We start from the raw sequence: 10,610 nt of genomic DNA on the forward strand, positions 1-10,610 counted from the left end.
GATAATTTATGAAAGAATGCAACATTGCCTCCCTCATTGAAAATTTTTGCAGAAATGTTTTTTTCTCATGCAGAAGAATGTTCATTTAAATTGTCGTATCACCACCACTGAAGCTTGTGTTCTCAAGATTTATAGACTGGATCTGACAGGGAACACTCCCAGCCTGCAGTTCTACTCTGAATTGGGAGAGAAAAAAGCCAAATTACCTCTCTTTGGTACCACCCCTACTGACACTTCAACTAATCACAGCTCTCAAATACACAGATGAGATCTAACAGAAAATTCATAGAGACTAGAGGTCCAGATTGAATCAGATGTTAATTTAAAAAATGGCTAAAACCACTATGATGCCACTCCAACTGAAGCTTCAGATAACTACAGTTTTCAGATATGAAAATGGAATCTAACAGAGATCACAACACAACCTACAGTTCTGGTCCAAAACTGGAGCTCCATAAAAACTGGTTCAGCTCATTTTCAGCTCTTTCACTTGCCATCTGAGCTTGAGCCAAGCTTACACTAAAGCTCAAGCTGGGCTGAAGCCCGCTAGTGTTCAGCCATCTTTATTGTGTCTGCTGATCTACACAGACAGCATATACCCTCTAGCTAAATATCACTACATGCTTATCCAGCATATGTAAGCCACCTTAATCCCTAGTCTTCACCAGCTTCAGGTAGTAGTGAACCTCCCCAAATATGCCATTCTCCCCCCATCACAAAGAGGGAGAGATAGAGAGAGACAAGGTGGCTGAATGACTTGGCAATCTCACCTCCCTCACATCTACCTGGATCCTCCAATACCAAGATCATTACTGAACTCAGGTTTTTCTGACTCATAGTCAGGGTTTCATCCTTCTGTGGTACAAAACTGATAGATTGGGTCTATAGTTAAAGTTTATAAGGTGAACACTTTTTCAGGATCACCTTATACAACCTTTGTATATATCTATTAAAATAAAAGGTAAATTTGTACATATATTCTCTTTTTGGAAGACTCATTTCTGCAATCAGAAAACTGCATTTATATAAGATGAGTTTGTGTTAAGGATCAGAAGCATTTAACAGAAATTATTTTACCAAATTATGGCTTTACTGCTGTATTATTTTATTTTTTTTTTATTTTTGTGGATATATGCATTATCATTATTTATACTAGTGTGTCTTGCAAATGGATGGATGGATACTAATATAAGTAGTCATAAAGACACTACTGTTTGGCAATGAGAAAAGAAGTCTCTGTATGAAGTAAAAACCTGGCAAGACACTTTGATTTGCTTATTGTCCTAGCACTGAAGTGGTTAAGTAGTGTTAATTGAATTAACGTGCTTTATCCTTACAAATTGGGCAGAATCCACACAGCATTACAGCCTTTCTGCAGTTTTCCAGTCTTGTTAATCCCCAGTTATTAGACAGGATTAGTGGGAGAATAGGCTAGCTCCTGCTGAGAGCTTTCATCACATAACAAAACCCCTACTGCTCACATATGGCTTTCTGCAAATAAATCAGCTTGGACAGTCCATGTACTGAGCAAAAGAAACACTTAGCAGCCATGATCATTTAAAAAGCATTAGAAACACAGCTTAACTCAACAGGCCCAGATATGTCAGCTGTGCAATCTGGCAGGCCTGAACGAGTGAATGGTTTGTTTCTGGCAACTATAGCACATCTTCATGGGCCTGCCACTCATTTCATGGGTGGTGCTACAAACTGCTGACATGGAAGAACAGTAGCCAGTGCTGCAGTTGTTTCCATTTTCAAAAATTAGATCCATCTCTCACACAGAAAAAATATTTTGAAAATGTACAGCTCTCATTGTTGAATTATTCCTATAACAGAAATATAATGGAGAGTTTTTATTGTTCAAGTCAAAGCCTGAACACTTTCTAGGAGTATATTTTCCAGTAACATGCTTCAGAAGAAGATATACTGCAATTATTAATTGTAGTAATCTTATTGCAATGTGCAAACTGAAACTGAGACCAAGAAACATTTGTATTTCCTCTTGCACTATTTGAAGTGTCATATTGTACAACCTGAACTATTTATGTCTTTCTGTGATAGGCACCTAAGGCCTGCTATGCAGCTATGTATATAAAATTAATCTGTCTGCCCAAAAGCTGCATTTTGTAAAAGGAACTCTTGATCTAATGTAATTTTAGCATGTTATTGTCTGAAACAGACAGCAGGTTACAATCTATTTCATTATTGTAGATGACAAAAATACATTACAACTAAGTATTTATTTATTCAGATACTTTTAAACAGCACTATATTTACAAGCAAAACTAGAATAAATAATAGCATCAGTAGTCATGATTTTCATATAGGGACTATTTTATTTTATTATGAGCTGGCTATAAGCTCAGTAAAATGAGGATCCATGTAGTCCTTTGAAAATGTTCCAGTCTATGAGATCTATGTTACACTTATTTTAATATGACTACTAATGTTACTCTGCTAGATTCCACATGGCTTTTCTTCTGTTATGGGTATTTAGAGTGCATTGCAGATTATAGGAATCTGTTAACATTTATCAGGTGCTCTTCTGCTACTAGGGTTTTCTTTAAAAGCTCCAAATGGCATGTTCCTTTCGGGGGAGGAATTATGTAAACCTTTAGAGGCTACTGGCAGGGTGGTTCTCACAAAAAGTCATCTATGAAGACAAAAAGATAAACTAGAGGTATAATAAGATGTGAGTCCATAAACCAAGTGCCTTAAAAATAATAATTATTTAATTATCTCAGTACCTTCGATGGCTAGTCATATGTCTTACTGAATTCATAAAAGTTAAGGCACTGTAAGCATAAACAACTGTACGCATAAAACAAATATGATAAACAGTATGCTTCATAACTGTTTAATAAAAGAATAGCACAGATAAAATGCCCCACTGTAAACTATATATATCTCACAAAAAAGTAATACCATTGAGAAATGTAATCAGAGTAAGTGAGAATCAGAGTCCTCATGTACAGTGAGTAGGAACAGCCTATATAAAAATGTCAGGAAAGGCTAGTTCTTATTTCACAGATAACAGCACAGTATTGAAGCAGGGCAGCACGATACCATGCACCAGGAAGGCATCTGGTGCATCTGCAAATAAACTATATAACATGACGACAAGTTTTGGTGAACATAAAAATTTTGAAAATGTTAATCCAAAACTACTTTGATTGAATGTCTAGGGAACCTTGTTTTACCTTAATAATGCATGCTAACCCTAACCATGCCCCAACTCTAACAGTGCACCTCATCTTAGAAACCACATTGCGTTATACTGCCACTATTCAGACAAATTGCATCTCAGTGCTGTGGTACGGTTATGGCTTTGTAGATCTCAAAAGGAATTTTTTTTCCTTTTGTGATTTCTTAGATGGTCATTATTTGTTGGTAATGTGAACATTCAGAATGTTTTTGTAGATGTTAATGTCGATGTTTTAATATTTTAAACATTCAGTTTCTAATCATGTAAAGATATATATATATATATATATATATATATATATATATATATATATATATATATATATATATATATACATATACATATATTTGTGTATGTATACATATGTACCTACACATACACAGACAAACATAGAGTATTTTTTTAACTTACACAGTTTTTAACAAGTTTAATGTGTGTGTGTGTGTGTGTGTGTGTGTGTGTGTGTGTGTGTGTGTGTGTGTGTGTGTACATATACATTTATATTTGTGTGTGTGTGTGTGTGTGTGTGTGTGTGTGTGTGTGTGTGTGTGTGTGTATGAAGAGAATGACAGAAACACAAGTATGCAGAGCTAGCTGATGCTGCTACTGCAGTGTAGCAGTACTGTAACTGCTGCAGTGAGCACTATTGTGTTATAGCTCAGTGACAGCCAATTGTTGCATGCTAGCACTTTGTAGTTTTATGTGTTATGTCAGCCACTGGATGATATTCTAATGAGATGGAAATGAGCATTAGTATGCAGGACGGGGTAATGAGGACACTGCAGTTCAGCTGGGTTCTGACTGTGCTGTGAATTCCTGCATACTAGCATGACAGCAGTGGTCCACCATGAGTATTGCCATCTCTTTCCAACTAGGAATTATCAAGATCTACTAATATCTACTAATGTTGAGTCTTTCGGCTTTTTCCCAGTTAGGGGTCGCCACAGCGAAACACCAGTCCGCTAATGATTTTTACGTGCCGAGTTGCCGGCCCTGATGCAACACCTTCAATGAAGGTACACCCATTCATGCATGTCTCCACACAGAAGACACTCTAGCTGAGAATCGAACAGGACAACGTCTTACTGTGACCACCTTATATGCTGTGACATGTCTGAATTTTGTCAAGTCAACATGCTTAATGCTTCACGTTTCATTCATTTAGTTATTTATTTTACTAAAAACCCAAATGCTGCATGATGTCAGAGTGAATTGAAACTGAAAACTCACTGCTACAATCACCTTGAGTCTGTCTCCAAGTAAATCTTGTTGAAATTTGGAAGCTGTAGTTAGACAGTTTGATTTGTTCCTGACTGAGAGTAGCACTGCCAAAAGGACTGAAAATGCAATATACTATAAATCTTCCCACTGCAGGCGCAGAGGTAATATATATATATATATATATATATATATATATATATATATATATATATATATATATATATATATATATACACTACACTTCTGAATTTAGAGAGGAAAGAAAAATATTTATACTATCAAAACTAAAGTTTCGTAACTACTCTGAACCAAGAAAGAACCTGCTCTATATTTATCTCTAATTTTTGTAAAGGCTCAAAGGCTAAATAAATGCACTGACTGATTTCTTCTTTATCTAAAAGGTAAAGAAAAATACTGTAGGTCTGCCAAGTTATTTATAGCTTTATAGGAAATACTAAGTTCTCATCCCTGGTGGGACATTTTAAGTACAGCCACGTTATCCATTTGTCACCTAGCTATGTTATTCAATTGGCGTTGTATAATTTACTGGTAGAAGGACAGGATTATGTGTGAAGATGAGAAATGCCGAAATCACATTACTTAGAAAAGCTCAGCTGATGTTAACTAATGCTTTCAGAGTGTGCAAAGCAAGTGAAATACATTCTACTCAAGTAACCGCTCTTAATGAAAAATATGTCATATCTATGATCAGGTTTGAGGGAAAGTATTGCAGTCTGTTAAGAGTAAATCAGACAAACAAAGTGAGATCAAGATTAGTAATGAACTGAGGCAAGCTGTAAAAGATCTGGCTGTAAGCATGAACCTATAGAATGTCTTAACATACAGTCATATTTGCAAATTATGTCATTGTTCTGCAATGGCAGATAAAATATATAGGCAAACAGCACTACCACAATCACATGATTTAAACTTGATTTGTTCACAGGTAGTGTAGAAGATGAAATAATTAACAACATGAAAAACAGTGAATAAAGATAAACTGAGAAAATGAAGACAAAACAACTCATATGCAATATTCAGGTTTGATACTTGGGTGAAAAGTAAGGTAACAGCCATAAAAATTTTCCAGTTTCTGAAACTGACTCAGAGGTTAAACCAGTCAGTGTGCAAGTTACTACCTTTTCTTATCATATGTAAAAAAAGAACAAAAGTCAATTTTTTAAAATTCAGAAATAGAAAGCATTTGATTCAGCAAAGGTTTGTTGGAGTATATCCACCAGCAAAATCGTTATGAGCAACTTGTGAAAAATTAAGCATTACGTACAGAGTATATGATTTACAATCTAATGGCAAAAATTGGAAGATTTTGAGAATGTGAGATGCTTGACCAGTCTGCACCAGATACAAGTTGATCCTGCTATGACACTGGTTGTACATGCACCAAGGAAAGTTCCAGTAGCTTTGAAAAGTAACATAGCCATAAAAATTCTCCAATTTCTGAAATCGACAGAGTGGTTAAACTAGTCAATGTGCAAGTTACTACATGTTCTTGTTATTATTTGAAAGTACATAAGTTACAATAGCTTTGAAAGACAAGATCATTGAGTGATTACACAGAAGTGAATACGTGGGCATATTAAGAAAGCAAACAGTACGGAGCCACTAGGTGAACAGTCTGAAAGGTAGTAATAAGCTGTGAGAAAATTATCTAAATGTCTAAAGGAAATGCATAAAAGATTCACTAGCTGATGTGAATTTTTAAGTGAATAAAAGCTTGTCTAAAATATAAAAATGAAAACAGATTGCACTGTATGTACTTACAGATCATAGGTACATACTTGGATAGTTGCACTTGCAGGCCATTTTAAGCTTAGCCAATCCCTTTTGTGCTCAAAGTAACTTATCCCATTTCATTATAAATTGGAATTACCCACCCAATGATTGATAATTATATATTACCACAAATGAAAATAATTGGGATCATACTATAGATAATTTGAGGGGACCCATGCATTTCCATGCCTTTTTCAGTGGATGGTAATATGTAAAAAAATGTGAAAAGGGTAAACAACTGCATTTGTCATTGAAGAAGGATAATACAGTTTAAATAGGTCTTGTTTCTTTCTTGATTGTATAAATGTAGACAACAGAACTTTGTGCTTGGAGGTTGTTGCTCTAAGTCACATGATTGTTTCTTTATATGCATTCTGGCTTGCTCAATCTTACCCTTTAATCATGCTATGATAAAGGAAAGGTCTCATCTGAATTCAAACTAAAGCCACATGAAATCCTGTTTTGGAACTTACATATAGAAAGACTGCCTATTTATGTTTGCTATTTTGGAGTTAAAAGCCAGAGACGGAGAGATACCATACCATTTTAGTGAAAAACAGACACATTTTAGTAAATCTTAGAATTATCTGATCGTTAACTACTCTTTTGAATGTTTTACTTTTATTTTGTTGCAAGCTTTTCACTGTTTGCATATTTAATTTGCAAATAAATGCCTTAACTTTATTTACATCAAGTAAAAAATGAATGTTTAACTTTGAATGTTTGTAGTTGATGGTTTATTTATTGGTTAAAGCATCTACACATTTTAATGTTGAAACTGCCAGTGATCTACCTGCCCTTTCCAAAGTGATACTGCTTGAGCTATTACTACCATTCGATATTTAAAGCTTCTCTTTCTTTAAGGATGAATAATCAGTTGTAGTTTTGTTTGCTTTTTTGTTGTTGTTTTTGTTAGTTTTGAATAACTGGTGGCAATGCACCTTAAAGTTTGAGAAGAATGGTGTGCACGTGTGTGTGTATACAAATTAATTGTAGTCAAATTTCATTTTGTATTATTAAGGTTGCATTGGTGATTATAATGCTAATCTGTAGCTGGGCAGTATGCACTTTATAGCAGAAACTGATTATTAATCATTGTGACAGTGCACATTTACCTTTTTAGTTCAATGTGTACTATAGTTTGGAATCAAACTTCATATTCTGGTTCCACTCCACATTCAGATGTTGACAACAGTGGTGCGGGAGTTAAAAAACATAGGTCCTGTCCATCTCAAACATTGTGATTGTTGTAGTCAAACACATAAAGAACTGAATATGTTTACATCCACAGACTCTAAACAAAACAAAACAATCTAATGGACATATTACCCACATTGTTCTGTTGAAGAAGTCATGGAAGATGTGCTAAGTTAATTAAACGATCTGACAGATCAGCCTGGATGAACTGGTTATATTCTGCTCAGCTGCGTATACTGTTGTACTAATCAGAACACTGTGAGAGAGAGAGGCAGAATAGGAAATAACTTCTTTTAGTCCTTTTTTTTGCCATATATAACCTGAGAAGTGCCTGAGGTGATCACAAGGCCTGAGCAGTACCCCTTTTTTCTGGCTGTTTGTGTGTGTGTGTGTGTGTGTGTGTGTGTGTGTGTGTGTGTGTGTGTGTGTGTGTGTGTGTGTGTGTGTACATGTGCACTGATTGGCTTATTCCTGTTCTGCTATAAATAGAGGAAAGAAAAATATGCATGCCTCAGTGGTCTATTTCAACAATCTGCTTATCTGCACTAGCTAGTGCAACACTGAGAGAGGCAGAGAAAAGCAAAGAGAACTTCTGTCAACCTTTTCCACCATATCGGGCAAAAGTTGAGCTTTGCACAGTACCACATATGTGGCAATAAGGCAGCACAACCATTTCCACATATAAATCCACCCTATTCACTATTAGAGTCTCTAAATTGATACCCATCACAGTGGTTGTGCCCTACCTATGCATGGCTGTGTTTTTTCCATATCCTTATGTAGCAAGTTAAATGTGAAGTCATATGTCAAACATCTATCTACATCAGATATTGCTGCTGTTGATTTCTACCATGGTCTTTCCCTGTGTTTTTGCATTAACTGTGCATTACTTACCTGAATTTTTACTGTGCTTGAAATTTTACAATTCTCAGTGGTATTTTAGTACTAATATAGTTAGCCAATTTATTGTTACTTACCTGGGTTATTTGGGTTATTACTATGAGCTTTACTCTATTATAAACATTTTCTATCAGACTCATATTTTACCAGGATTTTGTTTACTATTCTCATTGGCTGTGGTTTGTCTTTCATATTAATTTTTAATTAATTTAAATTCTTTTTTTTTCCTGTTTAATGAAATTTACAATCTGTACTTAATTAATTCAAATTAACTTACTGTTATTTATTGAACAAAAAAATCTCCCCATTAACAATTCATAATGAATTTTAGTAATAAAACCTTTCTATATGTAGTAACTGTTACTGGTCATATACTCAAACAATGTAAGAGATGGCACTAAACGGAACACCAGCTTAAATCTCATATCTTATTGAACACAAACTTAATGCTTTAATCCTGTCTTTATAAAGGACTTCATCACAATTAGTTTACAGGAACGTGCATCATACTTTTAAAACACATTCTACAAATCACATCAGTTGCCTACTGAATAATTAATCAATTCATGACATTAATTTAAAAACTTCTAGAAATGCTTAAAAATACCGTAAAGCCAACATTTAATACATAATTTATAAGTTACAAAATTATTCACTTAAAACTTATTTTATAATAATAATAATTACTATTCAAATAATAAATCAAATTTTATTAGCCCTATTTTTCAAAATACTATTGATAGAAATATTTTCATTTAAGCCATGTTCTGTACAAGCATTTAAATGCAATTGTCACATAGCCTGGTTTATTTCCAATGCATTATCAAAGTCTACCCCTCTTTCATCTACTATTATTTTATCAATAACAAAAAAGTAAATATCTTAAACTCCTTTTATATTGTTTAGGCTGTTTCTGCAAAGCATTTGCTTCTTTCCCCTTTTTTTATATTATTCAAAAGTTCATAGATCCGTCTTTTAATTTCCTATTAGTTTTTCCAAGATAAAATGCCAGACAAGGTAAACAAGTAGCTAAGTAAACAACTCTATTGGTGTTACAACTACATAATCTTGGGCATCCAATGATCTATGGATGCCCTTCCACACAAACATATGGTCCATTTATTGACATATATACTTAAGTTCCCACACATTTATTTTTGATCTCAAATATTTGTGTCTATTATTTTGTCATTTTACCAGACAATTTTTATATTTTCCTGTACTTTAAGTAAAAGGATTTATCCCCTAACTTCTCATTATTCTCCGGAGTAAAACTTAAATTCCATACATCCCTAATAATCTCAAATATTCCATATGTTTCATGATTGTAAGGTATCACCATTGCCCCTATCATATTTAAATACCCTTCCTTATTTCTGTCAGTTAATGTGTGAAACTCAGGAGAAGTATTGCTTCCTAATAATGGTGCAAATCTATTTGGACGACCCCTTACTATCTCTTTTTTAACCATCTCAATTAGCTTTTTTGGGTAACTCCTATTTATGAACATTTTTCTAAAATGCTTAGTTCTGTAAATAAAACATCATCCTCCATAACCAAATATGAAAGCCTCACCATTTGTCCCTACACAATATTTCTCTTTTGAAATAATGGGTGATATCTTTGGAAATGTAAAAGTGAATTACAGTATGTTTTCTTATGACTATTTGATGTATATTTTTTAATTCTCTATTTTTGCTAATGGTAACATCTAGATAATTTATTTTATCATAACTGTACTCATAAGGAAATAAAAAAAAAGTCATATTATTTAAAAAAATCAATAAAAATATTCAAAGCTTCTAAATCCCCTTTCCACAAAAATAGGATGTCATCCAAAAATCTAAAATTCTTTAATACATGACCAATCATGGGAGACTGGAATATATACTACTTTTCCCATTCTGCCAATACTAAATTTGTGTAAATGGGAGTACATGTGGATCCCATAGCTACTCCAAATACCTGGCAAAAATACTCTCTTTCAAAGTACAATAAACTATTACTCAAGTCCATATCAATAAGCTCAATTAAAGATAAAATCTCTGTATTACTAAAACTTTTCTTCCTTACTCAGTATATTCAAAAAATAATTCAATCCACAATCATGAGGAATCACAGTAAACAAGCTGATCACATCTACAGTAACAAATAAAATATTCTCATCAAATGGTATGTAATTAAATTCTCTCAATAAGGGCCAAACATCACACACTATATATGTTTTCTTTGCAATACTGGATTATATTTAATATCAATATATGATGCTAAAAATTCCAGTTTGGATTTTCCA

The 10,610-nt window shown here is 33.8% G+C and overlaps 1 protein-coding gene across 1 annotated transcript in view; it reads left to right on the forward strand.

Annotated features, from left to right (window-relative positions):
- Nucleotides 1-10,610, forward strand: part of LOC122792794 (pikachurin-like) — a 698,859-nt gene that overhangs the window by 624,430 nt on the left and 63,819 nt on the right. The gene's annotated exons all lie outside the window — the stretch shown is intronic.

The sequence above is a fragment of the Protopterus annectens genome, chromosome 2.part0 (genome assembly GCF_019279795.1).
Source record: "Protopterus annectens isolate FY-2018-M chromosome 2.part0, PAN1.0, whole genome shotgun sequence".
In the NCBI taxonomy this organism is placed as follows: Eukaryota; Metazoa; Chordata; order Ceratodontiformes; family Protopteridae; genus Protopterus; species Protopterus annectens.